The following is a 21,554-nucleotide window of genomic DNA, read 5'->3' on the forward strand; positions in this document are numbered from 1 at the left end:
TGTTATTTGAAGGAAATAAAAGTTTTATTTAATTCGGCTCATTGCCAGGGGGGGTAGCAATTTTTAATAAACAAAAGGTTAATGAACTTCAATCAAAAGGGGGGGGGGAGGGAGCAAAAATGAACACCATAGTTAATCATCATTAATTTATTAATCAGTATCAGCCTCTACTGTATTTAGCTGTTTCTTCCAAAGTCAGGTAGAAGAAATGCATACAGAACCAAGCTGGATTCGCAGCAAAACCTAGGAATTTGTTGACTCCGTGGCAAAGATTTCTGGAAATGGAAATTCTTACCTCTCTTCTTTGTAATGGACCCAATGATTGCTTGCTCTGGACTAGGCAGTTATGGCTCATAGGCTGCTGCTTGTGTGCTGGGCATCCTGAGCTCACACTATCTGGCGTTTTAAAGTATGTGTAAATATTTTGCTGAAGATAAGCTACATCAACAAAAAGAGAGCCGGTAGAGACTGAGTGTGCAGTGCTGGTAAATAGATATGCCGAAGCACAGTTTGGATAACTACTTATTCTCCTGACCCCTTCTATTCCATTTCTCTTTGTTTTTGTTGGTTTAACATTATCTCATATCCTCTGCTATTATCCCTTTACTTAGCTGATTCTTGAAAGCTGGTCTTTGGAGCCTGACAAAAAAATAGCCTGCAGGAAGAAAATCATTCTTAGTCTTTTCGATCATTTATACTTCCTTTACATTTGAAGATCAATTTAAGTGCCCTCATATTCAATGTCTCATATGATCTCTTCAACAGTCCTAGGCAGGGCAGGTTACTATCTCTAATTTACAGATAACAAAAACCTGAGGCTCACAAAGTCCTAAGGACTTGTCCAAGGTCTCACAGCTAGTGATTATAACCAAGTCTTCTCACTGCTGGTTCTTTGCTCCATCCACTACAGCACACTTCCTGTTCAGTTAAGTGACTTGGGTAAGTTTAAAAATAGAGTAATAAATGTATCTTTGTTACATCAGATGAGAGCCATCTTTTATAGCTTGTGTAATAAGGAAAAGGAAGGAATGAGAAACAGAGACAGAGAAAGAAAGGCAAATGGAGGGAGGGGAAGAGAGGGAGAAAGGAAAGGAATAATTTAATAGAGCCCCTCTATATCTGTATATAATGAAAATAACTTCTTATCTTGTCTCTTTCTTTAATGTTTTCTTTCCCAATGTGAACGTACGCGATTCTGCCACTGCTGGGAACTGGTGGTGTTCCAGAAATCACAGAATAAGGCATATTAAGCGCCAGTTTCCACAATGAACTTCCAAGTCCCCTCCCGCTATAGCCTGGGAATGTGCTTGAGAGCAGTCTGGCAGTTGTTTGGTTGCTTTGCAGTATAGGCAGGTGTCCACTAGGGGCTTCATTGAAAGTTAAGTACCATCTTGCATGTGACCAAAGGCAGACTAGCAGCAGTTATAATGACTCAAGGTTCCATTTTGCCCCCAACCAGGGCACCCTTTTTTATGCAAAGAAGCCACAGATTTCCAAGAGTTCTGTCAGGCTCGAAAGCCCGGTACCAGGAACAAAGAAGAAGATGATTTCCTAGGGTATGCTATTTGCCAATAAGAGAATGAGAGACTGGAAAATGTAGTTTGTGTTTATATTTACATGTATGTCCTGAAAACAGTCACAGTGGTTATTTTCCAATTGCAGAAAAAGTTGCATGACCTTACATGACAAGGGAGAGGACAAAGGAATATCAAATGGGATAGTGATTGTAAACTGATAGGAGCTATCATTATTATTGGTAGTATAACATCAGGAGATAGCAGGAGATCTATCGTTAAAATGCCTTGAAGTTCAGGGTGGGAGACAACTTGGTGTAGTGGAAGATGGGCTGAATTTGAAGTTAAAAATATAAACCCCTGCTCTGTGCCTTATTATCAGTATGACCTTGAACAAATGTATTCTTCTCTCTGGGCTTCAGTTTCTTCATTTGTAAATGAGGAAATTGAACTAGTTAACCAGTGAGGTCCCTTTTACCTCTAAATTTATTGAGCCTTTATGGTTAGGACCCAAATCAATATGGTTCTCAAAAAAGGAATGTCATATCTGCTTTACAATGTAGTTAGAAAAATAAAACCTCCATCTTTATAGCAATTAAGTGACTAGATGATTGAAGTAGGAAATAGTGAGGGTCTTTTACTTTTAGGATAGGGATTAAAGAAGTGGGACCAAGCAAGAGTGATAGGGAATTCTGATACTGTCTTAATGGCCAGAATAGAAAAATAGTCCCATCTCACTCCCTTGGTAGTAGATTTAACAGGAAAGACATATTTCCCTGAAAGGGAAGATGCCTTAAGTAGGCCTTTGTTTTCTAGCTCCTCCCTTATCTGCAGGATCTGGCCAAATATGTGGATTTTAATATGGTAGATAACTTTCCAATAGCCTGTCCAAATACCATTCTTTGCTAGAAATAGTTTAAAGAGGTGACATTCCCCTCTATTTCCTCAAGCTCCCACTTTTTTTTTTTTCCTAATGAGGGGATAGTTTATGGTCTCTCAGCAAAAGGTATTTGATTTAAAATAAAATTTCATTTGACTGATCTGAGATACTTTTCCCACATGGGAGGCCTAAGACTATATGTTTGTTCAATTCTTTATTCTGAATAAAATCCAAATATGTTAGTTGGAACATTGATATGTCAGATAGTTGTGAATTACTTTCGTAGAACCTTCAAGCTAGAAAGTATCTTAGAAATTATCTCGATCACTGTTTCCCAAATTGTATTTCCTGGGTCTCTGGTGCTCTGTACAGTGTTAATGGAATTTCCATTAGAAAATGTCTGTGTTCATACTATTCCTCTGTTAAGAAAAAAAATTAGACATGAAATTACTTATTTATCAAAAGTCCTTATTGTGACATGAGTTTCATTAGGCTTAATTCCCTCCCTTTTGTTCCAGAATATCCCTGATTACTACCCCCTTTCTTGAGCCAGCTAATTACAAGATCTGTCCGTATATTTTAAGCCAAAAAATGTTGTATATCAGAGTGGTCTAGAAAATGTTGATCTTTCTTCTTTTATAAATGTTTAATCCCTCTTCTTTACAAATAAGGACACTGAGGCATGGAGAGCTAGTAAGCTTCACGGCCAGGTCTCAAGCTTTCAGTGTTCTATTTTGATACTCAAAACTCTGTTTTCTGAAGGGCAACATTTTAAGCAAATGACAAGCAGCAATAATGTGGTGTCTTTCGCAATAATTGCTTGCCCAGTTTGAAAGACGGAAGTTGCTGAAATCCCAGATATATTCAATGCCCCAAGGGTCCTTAGATGACAAATCATTGTATTTATACCTGCGAGCTTGTGGGACCCTGGGATCTGAAAAAGGATCAGGGAAATGTGGACAACAAAATGGGAGCTGACAGAGACCAGCCGAGAAATCGCGATAACAAGATGACAGGAGAAATTAAGGTAGGGGAGAAATGCTCAATCGTGCCGTCCTCATGAAGAAAAGTTTATGCTAGGCCAGGTTCGGGATTAAGAGTGATTTTTGGTTGAGGATTGGATTGGCAAACATGAAGTTCATTGATAGACTTCACATTCCGGGCTTCACTCCAGCCCCTCTTCTTATAAATGAAAAAAGTGAGGCCCACAGAGATGAAGACGCTTACCCCAGATGACACAGGTAATAGCTAACAGAGCCAAGATTTGCTCCAAATCCAGTGTTCTTTCCACTGTAGTGGGGAGTTTTCCAGAGAGTTCACAAGATCAAGATTGGTAATTATTAATCTTTGGACAACCCCCTAATGGTCTCTAATTCCCAGTGTCTGTCTTAAATCCAGTTACCTGGTTATCTTCCTAAACTTCTGTCATCTTGCGGATAATATCTGTGACTACATAGCCACCACTCATCACCCTCTCGGTAGAAGACCAGTCTTTCGTTTCCAAGTGCTTGCTGGACAACCACAGCTGCCCACACATCAGGGCTTTGCTATCACTTCTGTATAAATGGCTCAGATCTGGATCTCCAGTCTGAATGTTTCTGAGTGCCAGCTCCACACTTCCATCTGCCTTCAGGACACTAGGGAGGCGACATGGTATAGTGAAGGGGCATTGGCTCTGGAATCAGAAGCTGGGTTCCAGTTCCCCCCTCTGATGCTGACCCCTGTGTGACCTTGAGAAAATCACCACCTCTCTAGATGTCATATGTACATTGAGCAGGTTGGATTGGATCCCTTCCAGCTCTTGCTCTGTAATCCCATCATTTCTACCTAGACGTCCTACCAGTACCTCAAGCCCAACATATTGGAAACTGAGCTCATCTTCTACCCCAAGTTTGCTCTTTCTGTTCATCGATGCTACCCTCCGTCCTCCCGGTCATCCAAGAGCTCTGGTCTTTGGACTCAATTTCCTACTTCCAAGTTGACTGCAGAGTATTGTTGATTCTCTCTGGCCAGTTTCTCTCACATCTGTTCCTTTTCCCCATTTCCATTGCTACCACCTCTCTGCTGGATTATTGTAATAACTTCCTGCCTCCAGTCTATCCTCTTACGCTGTTAATTCAGTGATATTCCTGTAACACTGTGTTGTAAATCTCTACTCAAGCTTTTCAGTGGCTTTTCATTAGCTGCCAAATAAAATGGAAACTCCTTAGCCTGGAACTTTAGGGTCTCCACAATCTGACTTCAGTCCGCCACTCGAGACCTTCTCACACTGTTTCCCGTTACATACACTAAGCCAACGGCACTACTCATTCAGCTAACTGAACTGTCACTTACCCTTTATTCTTGCCCTGCCCTCTTCTGTCTCAGATCTAATACTGAGAATGAATTTCTTCCTTCCACAACTCCATCTTTGAAATCCCAACCTTCCACCATCCCCATGAAGGTTTCCCCTGTCATCTCCTCTCCCATCCCCACCCCAGTGACAGTGCTATCTCCCCACCTTGGACTTCCCTTTATCACATGCAGCCTTGTGTGTTGGTTTTCAGTTGTTTCGGTTTTTTCCTCTCTTCATGACCCCATTTGGGGTTTTCTTGGCAAGGACACTGGAGTGGTTTGCCATTTCCTTCCCTATCTCATTTTACAGGTGAGGAACTGAAGTAAACAGAGTTAAGTGATTTACCCAGGGTCACACAGCTAGGAAATGCCTGAGGCCAAATTTGATGTTTTCCTTCCTCCAGGCCCAACACTATCTGCCTAGGTGTGTGTGTGTATGTGTGTGTACATATATATTCTTATATGTAAATATATCTATATGCATGTATATATGTGTGTGTATCTGAATTTATGTAAACATATGCAGATATACATATATCTATATCCAGGCTGTCCCTCTAGTGTAAGCTCCTCAAGAACAGGATCTGTGTCTCATTTCATCTTTGTATGCCCAGTGGCTAGCACAGTGTCTTTTATATAATAGGTGCTTTAAAATTTTCCTTGGATTCAGTTTTAATGTAAGCAAGACTCGATTGCTTTTACTTTACTAGATTACAAAATGAGGTGTTAGGGGAGGCAGCTGTACGTTATTAATCTTTTCATTTATCCTAGTGACTTAGCAAGTCACTCTGCACAATAGATACCTAATAAAAGTTTGCTTAATATCCCTTATCATGGGGATTGAAATTGTTGATTTAACTCAACTGGAATACTCCTGTGTCACACACCTCTAGGCACCCTAGGCAGGATGAGAACAACAGCTATGAAAGAAATTAAATTGGCAGCAGCAATAGCATTTCTGAGTTTCCTACATGATCCTTCTTCTTATCAATAGGCCAGGAACACAAACGTGGGTTCAGGCAGGCACACACACACACATCCATACACCCTAATTTAATCATGTTTCCTGTATCTGGTCCACTAAATTAGATTGCAAATCTGTAATTGTCATTGAAATAACTTGGATGAATTTGGTGATCATCTGTCACAGATTATTGTCTGAACAGCTAGGATGGTGGTGGACTGGGATCCTAACTCTTTCTACCATCTTAGAAACAGTTCTCCCAAAACAGCAACAATTACAGCCACTCAAAACCCCCATGTCTCTGCTGCTTCACAGCGTTCTGTGATGCAGAGGATCTTTGGAAAACCCACTAGTTTCATTTCAACAGCTGAAAAGTCAACAAGTATTTACTAAATACTTAAAATATGCAAACACCCTGCTAGGTTCTGGGAGTACAAGTCTCTGCCTTCAAGCAGCTTACATTCTACTGAGGATATATAATGTGTGCATAAATAAGTAATGCATACTATATACAAAGCTATTTCAGGAGAGACAGAGAACAGGAGAGATCACACACACACAGACAATTTAGTGATATGGCTTTGAGGTATTCCAACTCATGAATCAGTAAGTGAATCTTGGACAGTACAAAATTCAGATTGTCGCATCCCCTCCCTTCTTAGCATTGGTATGACTGGTAGGCTCTTTCCAGGAACCATAGCAGCCCAATACCTGTTGGTTGTTGGTGAGTGGAGTGGGGAGAAGTGAGGTGTCCTGATCAGAATATATCTGATCAATTCTGTTGGAGATACACTGATCCAAAACTATGGTGCAATGCAGAGAGGGGGTTTTTCAAGGGTCAAAGGGAAAGGAAGAATTTTATAGTCCATGTAAAATATTCAAATGATATTTTGAAAATCTTCATCCTGTAAGTCCCTAGATTTAGGAGCTGGCTGAAAAAACTTTGAAGATATTTCTCCTAAGGTCCAATTCTGACCATATCACTCCTTTATCAAAAACCTTCAGTAATTTTCTGGTCTCTAAGGTAAAATGCAGACTTCCTCAGTTTACCATTTCATCTCTCTTCATTATGGCTCCAATCTACCTTTTCCAAACCTATTTCCCACTACTTTCCTTCTTGCATTCTATATACCAGTCAAATTTAGACTATTACCTGTTTCCCCAAAGTAACATTCAATTACTAGCCTCCAAGATATATACAAATAGTCCTCCTTGCCCAGAATGAATTTCTTCTTCATCTCAGCTTCAGAATTCTTATCTTCCTTCAAGACTCAATTCAGGCTCCAATTCATTCTCCATTCATATGGCTACCACTATATTCAAATGCATATGGCTACCAGCTCTCACCAGAACTAAGGCAAAACTTCCCAGTTAGCCCCCCTGTTTCCAGTGTCTCCCCTCTCTAATCTTCTCCTACACATAAAATGTCAAAATAATCTTCCAAAGGCACAAGTATGACCATATTACTCAAAAATCTTTAGAAGCTTGATAATCTCGGGAGGCAACATGGTCCACTAGAAAAGGCCCTACCTTTAGATCTGGTTTCAAATCCCAATCCTGCCATCTACCGACTATTTTTATAACCTTGGTCAAGTCCATTTGCCTCAGTTTTCTAATCTATAAAATGAAAGTATTGGACCAGATGATATGTAATGCTGCTAATTTTATCATCTTATAATCTATGCTCCTTATTGGCTCTAAGATTCATATTCCATCGATCGTTTAACACTCTCATTCTCAATTATTTTATATTATTCCTTTTCATGCTCTTAAGAAAAAGAAAACTTGTCTGTCAGCTTGTTCTACAGCTCTGCACTCCCTGGTAGAGCCTATCCCTCATTGGCAGAATATGCTCCCTCTTCACCTCTGCCTCTTACAATCTCCAGCTTCCTTTAAGGTTGATCTCATGTGTCACCTGTTATGCGAGTTTCTCCTCCTTTCATCCTTCTCCCACCCCCAGCTGTTAGTGTTTCTTCTTCAAAGTATCTTGCATTCATTTGTTTGTGTCCATATTATATTTCTTCCTTAGAATGTAAGCTCATTGAAAGCAGGGACTACAATTATCCCTTCCACATGGGAACTTTCCCCGTTGTGATTTCATTATAACACGGGTTGACATAAGAAATTAAAAGGGAATATTTGAGTTTTTCAGAAGCAGCAGACAATATGCAAAGGCCAGTAGACAACACAGAAAAAGTCTAGAAACTCAGAAATGCATAAAATATAGTATTGCATGACATCAGTATATTTTATATTTTAATGTTATTCATTTAATACCAATTACTGTTCAGACTTCTTCTCCAGTATGAAAGGAGGGCTAAAAAGCTTTACCCAGATTTTTCAGATTGCAGGGTGCCACACCCCTAACCAAGCAATGTGGAAGAGATAACTGTATTTGTTTTTTTATATTTGGTTTCCCAGGGCTTTCCATACTGTAGGTATTTAATAAAGGCTTATTGAATTTAATTCAGTTGAATTTTTCATTTTCCTATGATTTATCAGGAAAGTTATGGTTTCCCAAACCTCTAGTTACTCCATAGCTTATAATGACTCATAATTTAAAACTGGAAGGAACCTTAATATTTAAAGTTGGAAAGAACCTTAGAATTCATTTAGGACAGCCTCCTCATCTTATGAGTGAAGACCCTATAGCCCAAAGAGATGAAGGTCACACAGGTAATGCATGGCAGAATTTGAACCCCAAACCTCTGGCTCTAAATCCAGGGCAGCTTCCACTGTGCTGGGATGCTTTTCAGAAAGTGGGCCAACGCAAGGCTGATACACAGCAAATTGTGAAATAGTCAGCCCTGCCTCTGTTAGGAACCCCTTCCCATAAAGCCCATTAGTGCCCTCATGCCCTACCCCACCACCCCCATCAAAAACCTGCTTGTATGAACTTTCTTAAACATTGAAATACTTGCTGCTGCTTGTCCCTCATTCTTGAGGAAGACCATGGCATCAGGGATGTTAGGCCATTTATGCAGCTTAAATCCAATGGATTTAAGTGATCAAGGGGATCACCAGCCTCACTTTCTCCTCCTGAGCCATCTGGGTCCAGTGGCCAGATATGAATTAGGATGGCCGGAGATGGCCCAGGATGCAGTGTGGGACCTTGGCCTTTTCAAGCTGATGTCTTTAACAGGTCTCCGTTAGACTGAGGCCCATTAAAATATCAATGATTAATGAAAGCTTAAAGTGCTGCCCTTCCCAGCAGGAAGAAATAAGCATTTATATGGTCCCTACTGTGTACCAGGTACTGTGCTTAAGCACCTTAAAAATATTCGATCATTTCTAGGGATCTTTGGATTTTGATAATAATCAAAGTCTTACAATTAAGAGATAAAGATCTATGGACAGAACTTCAGGCATCTCCCAGTAAGATGAGGAAAGAAAATATATGTTTTTAGTCGGTGGGGCTGGAGAAGTGGATATAAAGGTCCGACCTGGAGAAAAAAAAAAAGAGTAAAAAAAACCTAACAGTTCTTTTCTGTCAACTTGGGTCTTAAAATTCCCTTTTAAATAATTGACACTTATACAGTGCTTTATGTATAGTATCTCATTTCATCCTTACAACAGTATTATCTCTTAGCGACAGTAAGTGACTTGCCCAAGATCTCACAAATAGTCTGTGTCAAGGGTAGAATAGGAATTTGGGTGTCTCCTTATCCTAAGTTCACCCTTAATTCCCACGCTCTATTGCTTATGTGAGGGGAGGACTCTGAAACTTATGTCCCCTATATGGTTTATGGATCATGGAGACTTGGTGAAAATGCAAACTTAGAATTTGGGGATCACTCCCATGAGAAATTTTCCACTAGGTCATTTTATACTTGGTATAAGTGGAAAACTCCTGGGGCCTTTATTCAGTGTCAGGCCCCTTATACGAACAGAAGGAATAATGAAATTGGGATCAGAGATGATGATTGATAAGACTGGGTGAGTCCTAGGGCCCCCAGATCACAGAAGGAGCTTCCCCCAAAACAGGAACTTTGGCTGACCTCACCCAGGCTTGTTGGAAGGGAGGTCATTTTCTTTCCCATGGCAAAGGCAGATTGTTTACAGGAGCACACGAAGAATGTTGCATTCCAGGGGAAAAATAATTAATTAACAGCCAGAGCTCTGAAAAGCCTCTCCAGCTGCATTCCCTCAACTGTTCATTTTCAGCATCCGAGTCAGCCCTGGGTGGCAGGAAGGCTTCTTTTCTTGCTGGTGGTAGTGGTCCTTGCTCTGCTTTTGGTGAGGAGGGGGTTTCTTCCACCCCCTCCGCCCCTAGCCTTTGTGTGTCTGACCACTTTCCTTGGGAATTCAGAGAAAAGAATGGCGGCCTCGAAAGGCCCTTCCCAGTTTGTAGCATAACCATCAGGCACTGCCTTTCAGAATCCTTTGTGTTTTCAAGAGTCAAGTTGTAAGATGATGGCGCACCCTGGGCGTTCATCAGCTGCCAACCCTGCATTCCTCTGTCACATCTTGGCACAGAGAATCCTGACAATTCATCCTGGTGCAACATTTTCGAGCTGAAGGGAGGGAGGACTTTTAGGAAATGGCTAATGATGACCACTGCTCTGCCCCCAAGAAGCTCTGAAAACAGTTTATTGAAGGAGAAAACAAACTAACAACAAAAACTTCCAGCCCAATCTAATGCCCAGACTTAGGGCTCTGACTTCTTTTTGCCCACTATTAAATGAAACAGGGGAAGCAAAATATGCAAGCCATTGTCTCAGCACCAAGGGTATTTGAAAAGTTAGAAAGGCGGAACCAAAAGAATGGACTTCGTGTACTGCAGCCCAAAGATGGATTGGTTTGAGGGCAGCCAGCAAACCTTCCTGGACCCAGCAAGGCCTTCTTGTTTTGGAGGGTCCCCTGTAAAACGGTGTCTTTGAATGCTGGGAGATGAGTACCCAGCTAGACAGAGTGGGTAGAGATGACATTTTCCAGGACTGTTTTTTTTTTTTTCTGTAATTGCAGGCTAAGCAGAATAGAGGAGTGTATTGATCTTGGTCTATTATGGAATTGAATATAGAAACATTTTATTTTGCCATATATTAATTTCTATCCCACGAACCATGTAAGGGGAAACTTTTTTTTTATTAATCCTTCCTTGCCCCCAGTGATACTTCCTCAGAGCACTGATTACTCAGTGACAATCCATTTTACCTCAGTAGAAAGGAGATAATTATTATTTATTAGCTTCTCCTTTAGACCATCCATTGATTTCAAGGGAAATAGGGGCTTTACATAGTGAGTGCTATTAAGGATCACATTCAGGAAGGTCAAATATTGGGACTTTATTCAGAGCAATATTTGGCATCTGATTTCTGATTTTATAAATTGAATTTAAAGATTATATATATACTATATATATGTTTAATATACCTTGATGTGCAGTTTTTAGTATGCTTATTAGGATTGTAAAACTTTAGAATTAGAAGAGTCCTTAGAAATCCTCTAATCCAAACCTCTCATTTTATAGGGATTGGAAACTGAGGCTCAGACTGGTTAAATAGCTCACCCACTTAGTAAGTAGCCAATGTATTCTGAATCCAATGTCAATATTTATTCCATCATATCACCCCAATGTATTTATGCACTTAACTTGCACCAATATTAGAATGTTGGTACAACAATATTAAAATTTTGTCAGATCTGTCTAGAAGATTATATTATTGAGTTTTATGTTTATTTGTTCATTTGTTTAAGCAGATAATTGCATAAATAATTGGCAATTTCTAGGAGCAGCCTGCTAGTTTAAGTTTCTTCAGTTTTATCATATATTGTTCTTTTTCATGTGCTCTTGGTTCAAATCCTTACACCCAAATCATTTTACATTCTTCTTCTGTTTCCCCTATGCCTCACATAATAATTTCTGATATAATGTTCTCTAAGCTTGAGCCATTGTAATTTGAAGATTTCCTCTGCCCATTAATAAACCTAAGGGATTTTGAAAATATACTCTGCCCCCTAATAGGCTGAATGTAATCACATGGACCCTCTGGTGGGAGGAGTGTGCTGACGGGTGGAGCAGAGCCCACAGGAAGCTGGGAGTCAGGGCAAGCTAGATGGTTGGGAGGAGAGTGCATGTCTGAGGGTGTCAGATAGGCTTGTGAGTAAAAGTTGGTTGGTTTGTGGGAAGGCTGAAGGATGGTGTGACTCCCTGTGCCACTGTGGCTTATTAGCTTCTTTGCTACTATGATGGAATAGGCTTACTGGTTTGGGGATTTGGTTTTCTGGTATTTGAATGAATGTTTTGCTTCTGTCTTCTATATGGAGAGTCTGTTATAGTTTGTGATTGAGCACCATGAATGTATATTTATAGTGACTATGGGTGCTGTGAATATTGCATTGGCACTGCAGCCATTTAATTTGGCCCTTTAGTATACTTGGCAGAGACCTGATCAGAAATCAATAATAGCCTTGCTTCAGATTTTAGCATCTCTTTTACCCTTCACTAACTTCTCAATTTTATAATCCTGTTGAGAGTATGAATCTGGGAAGATAGATATATTTTGCAAAATTACCAGAAGTGAAACTTTTTTTCTAAGTAGACTTTTCTTTTTTTTAATTTGGTTCTACTCAGTAACCCTCTTTAGGTCATAACTTTCTGAGCTATTTGGTGTCAGTAGAGATTCTCAGATCTACTAACTGGGACTTGATAATTCTTTGATTAAAAAAAATGTTAACAGGAAAATGCAATTAATATACACTGATAGTTATCTATAAATTAAACTTTACTACTTCCAAGGCTCTTTTTCCTAAGCCTTCGAAGGCTAACAAAAAAAGGCTGATTAAGATGAGAAAATACTATCCATGTCAATATGGCCAAAACAGTCAAGTCCCTTAGTTTAGGGGGCAGACAGCTTGAGGCTTGGGGGGTGGTCTCTTGGAAATGTCTGTTTATTTTTCAGATAAGCCAAGGGAAGGAGATCCTTTCTGAAACTGTCCTTTAAAAGTCTAGAATTTAATTTTTTGAACCATATTTATATCTTTTTTGTTGTTTACACCACCTTTATTTCAGGATATATCCCAAGGGTAGGTTGCTGGTAATTATTTAACAACGAACTCTCTGAAAATGTACTCATTACATACTTTTAACTTTTAAGTTTAACTTGCATTATTGACATTTTCTTCATCATTTTCTTTGGTCTGGACAATCAACAAAAATTTATAAAGCAAGCCTGGATTTGTAGTGTTTACCAATTTCCAAGATGTAACTGCTCACTGAAAATTTAACAGTCAGAATTGGTCAGAGCTGGCTTCAGCACACCAAATATCCTTACTCCCATCGGTGATCCAACTTTTATTGCAAAGATTTAAGAAGACAGACATAAGAAAATTCAGCAAAACCAATATATCAACCATAACAGACAGTAAATGCAATATTTCATACCCATAGTCTCCCACCTCTGTAAAGAGGAAAATGCATTTTTCCTCCCAATTTTCCTTGGTAGCCAAACTTGGTCATTCTGATTGTATAGAATTACGTTTCAGATTTCTGCCAAAAATTTTCCTTACAATCAAAATTTTAAATCAGTACTTCTCCAGACTTAGCTTTTATGAAAGGAAACTATGGCAGGGGAATTTTACACACACACACACACACACACACACACACACTCACACTCACACGCCAATTAATGCCTGTTATCTGAGTGTCGGAAGAAGCAGTTTTGGTCTCCAGTGTCACAGCTAAAAGGGAGGTTTAGAATTCTGTATTAAAGGAAAAAGTATTTGCAGTATATTTAGTCCAGGAAGATAAATAATTGATTAAAAACATATGACATTTGGAAATTCTTAGGGTTCAATTGCTAGCAGATCTCAAGACAGGGCGCATGTGATGGATGCGACAGTGCTAAAGGAAACAGGACCATAAATCTGGGACCTAAAGACCAGTTCCATGGGATAGAGCATTGCTGCTGCTGCCAGCACATCCATACACCCAAGGAATGGTGTGTTGTTAGTCAAAATAACGGCAGTGAGAATGACTGTGAAAAACATTTAGGTCCTTGTCAGAAAACTGCACACAGCCTTCCTGCAATAGGGATAAGCTAAATAAACTCTATTGTAGCTGTATCAAATAGAAACAGATTTGAATTTGGACCTTTATTTTACTTTCTTTTTAGATTCTTATTTATAGCAAGTTGGACAAAGTCTGCCACTATCTCTCACAGTTCTGCAAGAGTGTTTCCCAGATGGTGCTTACGATGTGTGCCATTATTAAGCTCGGCTGAACTTGCCCTGACTTTGAACAGTTCATGGTGACTGGAGATAATCCTGGATTTCTTTTTGCAGATTAAAATGGCCATTGATTGGTTAACAGTTGATGGATGGAAATACTGTTAGCCCACATGATGAATTTTGTGCTTTGGGTGAGTGAAAAAAAATTTGAAATGGAGGTATACTCAATTGATTTTAAACATTTTCACCTAAACATTTAAATTTTAACATTAAAAAAATAAGATAAATGTGTGAAAATAATTGATATTTTAAATTTTGATAAAAGAAAATTGAATAAAATTTTAATAAAATAGTCCCCATTTATTTGCTAGGATTCTGAAATGATTCTATATTTTTTTAAAAATGCACAGGAACATTTCAAATTGACTACAGGAACAGATTTCTTCAAAACCTACTTGCTTTTCAGATGATAGACAACCTTTCAACGTTCAAATATTCCGATCTGAAAGTTTGCATAAGAATCTTTTCTATTTCATCATGTGCATTGAAGGACGTTCTCACATACCCACAATTAGGAAATCCAGTAAGAGACTGCTTGTCCGTGTTATTCATACCCAGACCAGAAACCTGAAGCCTCATTGACACGATTATGCTGCTCTTGATCCGCTCAAGCAAAAGCGGCTCAGGGTAGAGTGCTGTGCTTAGACACGGGGGCAATGGAAAGTTTGGATAAGAAGCATGCTCTGCCCTTGAAATTTTCTGGCTAATAGAAGGATCAGGCACATACACAGATAACTATAACACGTGATAAGTGCATTAAAGTGGTGCAAAAAAATGTGTGGTGAGAGATGAAAGAAAGGGGGAATTGTTACCCACGGAAGGTCAGGAAAAGCTGGATAGATGGAATAGCATGTGAGTTGGGTTCGAAAGGTAGGTTACTAATTCAGCAGGGGAAAGGGGGAAGGGACAATGTTCTAAGCGTGGCATGGCAAAAGGCATAGAGGCCAAAAAAATAAGTCGTGTGTTCATTATGTAATGATGTGCCTTAATTTCCCTACTGCCTATTCTTTCAACAACACCTGCAATCTGGCTTCTTGCCCCAGTACTTTGTTAAAGTTATTCTCTCGTAGGTCACCAGAGGCCTCTTCATCACCAAATTCAAGCACAGTCCAATTTGTCTAAGCTCAAGGATAGGGTAGAGAGGGGTATGGTGTGAGAGGAGGATAGACAAGTAAGAATATTAATGATAATAGGAATAGCTCATATTTATACAGCACTACAAGTTTGCAAAGCACTTATACATACATCATAATATATACATTCACATATGTACATAAAGTCTTAGAGTAGTTTTAAGCTTTGACTGCATTAAGGAGACCTTATTGTCTCATTTAAAGATAAGGTGGCATCAGATGGTGAATGACCATGAATAAAATAATAAAGTTTGAACTTTGTTCATTAGGCACTAGACCAGGTTGTTATTGAAACCTTATGAGCAAAGGAATATTAGAACAGGATCTATGCTTCAAGAAATTCCCCTGGTATCTGTATAGATAATGGAGTGGAGGTGAGAAGATCTACAAGACTACTGCAGATAACCACCTCAAATACCTATAAAAAATTATTCTAAACAAATTTTAGGGCTACAGAACCCACAAAGTGACAGAGAGAAACAAACCTCCCTCTGAAGACAGCCTGGCAGGCCAACAGGAAGGGTCCATCACATCACATCATGCTGGGAGCAGAGCCCAGCCACATGTGAGCCTCTGGTTTTAACCTCAGGGCACCCCCAACCAGCCGCATCTGGAGGGACTTCAGGAGAGTGGATCACCAGCAGCTGTGGTCGTTTCCAGAATCATGAACCCAGAATTATCAATTATCAATAAATGCCAAAGACAAAGTGAGAGTTCAGTGTGGACTTTGTAGGAACAGGGGGTCTGGAAGTGCAATCCAGTCTCTGCCTCCTGAGGGAGAAGCAGCTGAGGCACAGCAGCCACAGCTGCATGGCTGCTTCAGAGCTCCTCCCTGCAGAGTGTAGGGGGACCAAACACCAGTCTGAGGGGTAATCACTCTTGCTTTAAGCTGCTTGGATCTGGATTGCTGTCTAGGGTGGTGGTCCTGGGGGGTGACCAGTTTGCCAGAGCATGTGGAGGCTTCTGAGAGGGCACCCAACTAATAGCTCCGGCAGCTAAGAAGACCCCAGCAATTTGAGACAAACCTCTCCTCTCTGGAAGCAGAGTTCCACTGGGGCAAAAAGCTCAAAATTCAGATAATTGAGTGGCAATATGAGCAAGCAAAGGAAGCAAAGCAATCACAGCAATCTGACTTTGGATTCCTTTTTTGGGGACAAAAAAAGATCAAAGCATGGAACAGGAGGAAGATAACGAAGTCAGAACTCCTGCACCAAAAGGTTCCAAGAAAAATATGAATTGGTTACAGGCCATAGAGGAGCTTAAGAAGGATTTTGAAAACCAAATAAGAGAAGTGGAGGGAAAATTGGGAAGAGAAATGAAAACGATGGAAGAAAATCAGGAAAAGTGAGTCAACAACCTGACTGAAGAAAATAACACCTTAAAAAACAGACTAATTCAAATGGCAAAAGAGGCTCAAAAAGTCAATGAGGAGAATGCCTTAAAAAGCTGAATTTGCCAGATGGAAAAAGAATCTCAAAAGCTCACTGAAGAGAATCATTCCTTCATAATTAGACTGGAGCAAATGGAAGCTAGTGACTTTATGAGAAATCAAGATACTATTAAACAGATCCAAACAAATGAAAAAATAGAAGACAATGTGAAATATTTCACTGGAAAAACCACTGACCTGGAAAATAGATCCAGGAGAGATAATTTAAAAATTATTGGACTACCTGAAAGCCATGATCAGAAAAAGAACCTAGAAATCACCCTTCAAGAAATTCTCAAGGAAAATTTCCCTGATGTTCTAGAACCAGAGGGCAAAATAGAGGTTGAAAGAATCCACCAATTAACTCTTGAAAAAGATCCCAAAAAGAAAACACCTAGGAATATTATAGCCAGGTTCTGGAGTTCCTAGATCAAGGAGAAAATATTACAGGCAGCCAAGAAGAAACAATTTGAATGCTGTGGAAACACAATCAGGATAACACAGGATCTGGCAGCTTCTACATTGAGGGATTGAAGGTCTTGGAACATGATATTCTGGAGGTCAAAGGAGCTGGTATTAAAAGCAAGAATCACCTACCCAGCAAAACGGAGTATCATGTTTCAAGGGAAAATATGGTTACTCAATGAAATAGAGAACTTTCAAGTATTCTTGATGAAAAATAAAGAGTTAAATAAAAAATTTGACATTCAAATACAAGAAGTAAGAGAAGCATGAGAAGGTAAAGAGGGAAGAGAAATCATAAGGAACTTATCAAAGTTGAACTATTTACATTCCTTCATGGAAAAACAATAATTGTAACTTATGAAACTTTTCTCAATATGAGAATAGTTGAAGGGAATATAAATGTATATATATATATATGTATATATTTGTATTATACATACATATATATGTCTATACAGGAGGGTATATGGGTGTATGAATACATTTTTTAGTGTGTGTATATATGTGTACAGGTATATATAGACAGAGGGCACAGGATCAATTGAATAGGAAGGAATGATACTTAAAAGGTGAAATTGAGAGGAATATAATGAGAGGAGATGGGGAGAGACAGAATGGGGTAAATTATTTCATATAAATAGGCAAGGGAAGACTGTTACAATGATTGGGAAGAACAAGAAGGCAAGAGGGAATGAGTCAACCTTTGAATTTGTCTTAGGGATAGAATGACATACACACTAAATAGGATATCTCGCCCTACAGGAGAATAGGGGGGAAGGGCATGAGAGAGGGGATGATGGAAGGGAGGGCAGGTTGGGGGGAGGGAAGTTGGAAGCACCCACTTTGGAAAGGGATGGGATCAAAGTAGAGAATAGAACAAGTGGGGGTCGAGATAGGAAGGAGGGACATATAGTCAGTCTTTCACAAAACATCCACTATGGAAATGTTCTGTGTATCTATACATGTACAACCTCTATTGAATTGCTTATCTTCCCAGTAAGGGTGGGTGACGAGGGAGAAAGGGAGAAAATCTGGAATTCGAAGTTTTAACAAATGTTAAAAAATATATATTATTATTATTGTTCTTTACGGGAAATAAGATATACAGGCACTGGGGTATAAAGATCCATCTTGCCCTACTGGAAAGTTTGGAGAGGGGATGGGGGAGGATATAGGAAAGGGCAGATTGGGGGAGGGGGTATACAGTAGGATCATTGTTTTGGGGTGCTGGGTAGGGGAAAGATGGGGAGAAAATTTGTAACACAAATCTTGTGGAAATGAATGATATAAACTAAAAATAAACATAAAATTTAATTTTAAAAAAGGCTACTGCAGTCATTCAGGCAGGTGGTAATGAGGGCCTTTTCTAGGTTACTAGTAGTAAGAATAGCGCAGAAAGGGACAGATGCAAAAGAATGTACTGGTTGCCTTGAGAGGACTTGAACTTAGGTGAAGAAGAGACAGAAGATAACACCAAGGCTTTGAACATGGGAGATGAAGGGAATGATACCAGGAATAGTAATATTGGAAGAAGGAATAGATTTAGGGGAAAAGTTAAATTTGGGGAGTATTGAGGGGAGTAAATGCATTTGTCAAGTGCCTTCTCCATGCCAGTCACTATGCTAAGCACTTTTTACAGATATTATCTCCTTTGATCCTCACAACAGCCCTGGGAAGAAGGTGTTGTTATTATCCCCATTTCACACTTGAGGAAACTGAGGCAAACAGAGGTTAAGGGACTTGCCGTGAGTAACACAGCTAATAAGTGAATTGACCAGAGCAAATTCAAAGGGTATGACCCAGTGGTAGTGAGTCACCAGTTCTGTGTGTGTGTCTCTGTCTGTCTCTGTTTCTCTGCCCCCCATCCTTATGCAAAAGCTTTTTTTATATATATAATTTAAATTGCTTATTCATTTCTGTTTGTTTCTATCCCTTGCTCAGTTAAAAATTCTCTCCCCAAAATGTAACTTTTTCCATTCTCCCGTTTTTTATATTTAGGCCTTGTGTCCATTTGGAGCTTATTTGGTATATGGTTTAAGTTACTGGTCTAAAGCTAATTTCTGCCGAACAACATGAAGGCAACATATTAATATGCTAAATAAACTAAGGAAAATTTCAGCTGATAGCCAGATTATATTCCATATTTATGAGATTCTTGATGATGAAACAGACCTCCTAAATTATGTGTAAAATTATATCACCTAATTTCTGAAGGAAAAAATGGCAACCAAAAAAAACCCCCAAAGCAAATAAATAGACAGAGAAGCCAGAGCCAAAATAGTCCATAGAGATCACACAGTCAGACACTGGCAAGATTAGATAGCCTGACACTATTTTTTCAACACTGTTAGGATCACATGAAAACAACAAGAGATTATACATAGTTGCTCTGTGCTATTTTGTTCTGGAGTGTGTAAGAGAGAGAGTGTGTGTGTGTGTGTATGTGTGTGTGTGTGTGTGTGTGTGTGTGTGGAGGGATCATGTGAGCATAGAAAGTTATAAAATCCCTTGGGGGACTTTCTGGTGAAAAACAATTCAAGACCTGCCAGTGTAATATAATGATCCTTCCCCAGAGTGATAACATTAGAATAGAGGTTAAAGAAAAGGAAGAAAAAACCCCACATCTCTAAGAACAGTGAGAATTATTGGACCTTGGGCCTAAAGATTTCCAACCTTCCTTTGAGTCTCTTAAATTTAAATTCTGCATGAGAAATCCCCTTATGCCAAGTTGTGACCTTAGATGGTACTAGAGAAAGGGATGTCATTCTGCTTTCCTGAGGGTATGACCAGTTGCCTAAATAGTAGTTGGAAATCAGGATGTACTGACCAGTGTAAGCTGTGAGGAAAAACCATAAACCAAGAGAAAAGGTACATTCCATGATTTAACCACATATATAAATATATATTTATGTGTTTACATGTATATATGTATGTGTGTATATACATGTATGTATATATGTATCCTGATTCCCTGACCCCATCCATCACATTAAAAAAATCGCCATAGAGAATAGAATATTGTAAATCTTTGTTTCAATGTTCTTGGACTTGGGCTTAAGAAAAAGCATTAAAAATTTTTAAGTGATATAATTCAGTGCTAAACTGTGGCCTCCTTCTCCTCAGCCAGTCAGTCAACAATATTTACCCAGCCCAGCTAAGGAGAGTTCAGTTCACTAAAGTGAAATTGTGATATGCTCAGACTCATTTCCACACTCCTTATCCCTGGAGACATCCCTGTCCCAATCAGAATGCTTATTCAAGCAGCAATTTATATCTGGTCACTCCCTTGGCAGTTGTTTTTTAATGTGTTAATTGTAATTATCGGGTCCTTGGAGAGAAGATGTAGAGTTAGGTTGTTTGAAGGAAAAGGCAATATTCCCAGCCACTGGTTGGACCCGCGTGATGATTTATGAAAGCTTAGATGGAAACAACCTTTCCCCTCCTGCTTCTAGTATAGCCAATAAGATGAAAAATGAGCAAGAAATATAACTGGGAAGCAAACGTCAAAGTAGCAAAGAAATGGATAGATAACATAGCTGTGGTTTGTTTCTTTCTACTCATTGCATCCCAAGGACATGTTGGTATCTTCCTCTTTCTGGGGTAAGTGGGGTGAGGAGAAGGAGAGAGGTAGAAGGGTGGATGATGGGAAGAAAGAACAGGGAAAATGGGAATTTTATATTGGCTGCCTTAGTTCACTGAATGATATTTAATGTCTTTTGTCCGTTGCTTGAAAAGTGACTGCAGTGTTGCAGACCAGCACCCAAAATGGAAGCCAAGAAACATGTTTTCTAATCCTTGTTAAGACAGTAACCAATTGAATAAGTTTGAATAACCTTGAATAAGTTTGGGGATAATAGATTAGAAATCCCCTAGTCCAAATGCATCATTTTACAGGAAAGAAAGCTGAGGCCCAAATGTCTTACTGTACATTGTAAAATGTAAGGGTAGAAGTAGCAGAAACAGGATTTGAACTCAGGACCTCTGACTCCTTCTACAGTACTACCTGGGTTCATATCACTGAGTCTAGGTTTCTTCATTTGCAAAAATAAGAGAATTGGACTAGACAATCTTTAAAGTTCTTGCTCTGGGGCAGCTACTTGGCTCAAAGGATAACACAACAGCCCTGGAGTCAAGAGGGCCTGAGTTTAAATCCAGCCTTAGATACTTACTAGCTGTGTGCCCCTAGGCAAGTCACTTAACCTTGATTGCCTCTAAAAAATAAAAAATAAAGTTATTTCTCAGACATTATGTAAGAGTAACTGTAGTGAGTCATAGAAAGTATACATTTAGGATTAGACATTGAGCTATTTTAAGAGCATTTATGGAATAGGGGATGGAAGACTGTGAAACTAACTGCACCTTGTTACTATTTGAAAATCAGAGGGATTGTATTTACATGCATCAGAGTAATAGGCTTATTCTCTAGAAATTAGAAGCTGATCTTATTCTAAAATCATAATATTTGTGGTGTTTATCTAACAACTCATTTACACCTAACCCTAATACTTTGAATAGATATGAATATAAGAACAGACTGTGATTTAATCAGTGTGAGGAGCTCCCAGTGTGAAATTTCCTTTCACTAATAATACAAATCTTAGAG

The 21,554-nt window shown here is 39.2% G+C and overlaps 1 protein-coding gene across 4 annotated transcripts in view; it reads left to right on the top strand.

The window, feature by feature from the left end:
• RAI2 (retinoic acid induced 2) overlaps positions 1-21,554 on the top strand; it is a 123,343-nt gene that overhangs the window by 2,615 nt on the left and 99,174 nt on the right. The gene's annotated exons all lie outside the window — the stretch shown is intronic.

Source organism: Petaurus breviceps, unplaced genomic scaffold (genome assembly GCF_028583685.1).
Source record: "Petaurus breviceps papuanus isolate PSGF00001 unplaced genomic scaffold, PetGlider_PUasm1.0 419, whole genome shotgun sequence".
In the NCBI taxonomy this organism is placed as follows: domain Eukaryota; kingdom Metazoa; phylum Chordata; class Mammalia; order Diprotodontia; family Petauridae; genus Petaurus; species Petaurus breviceps.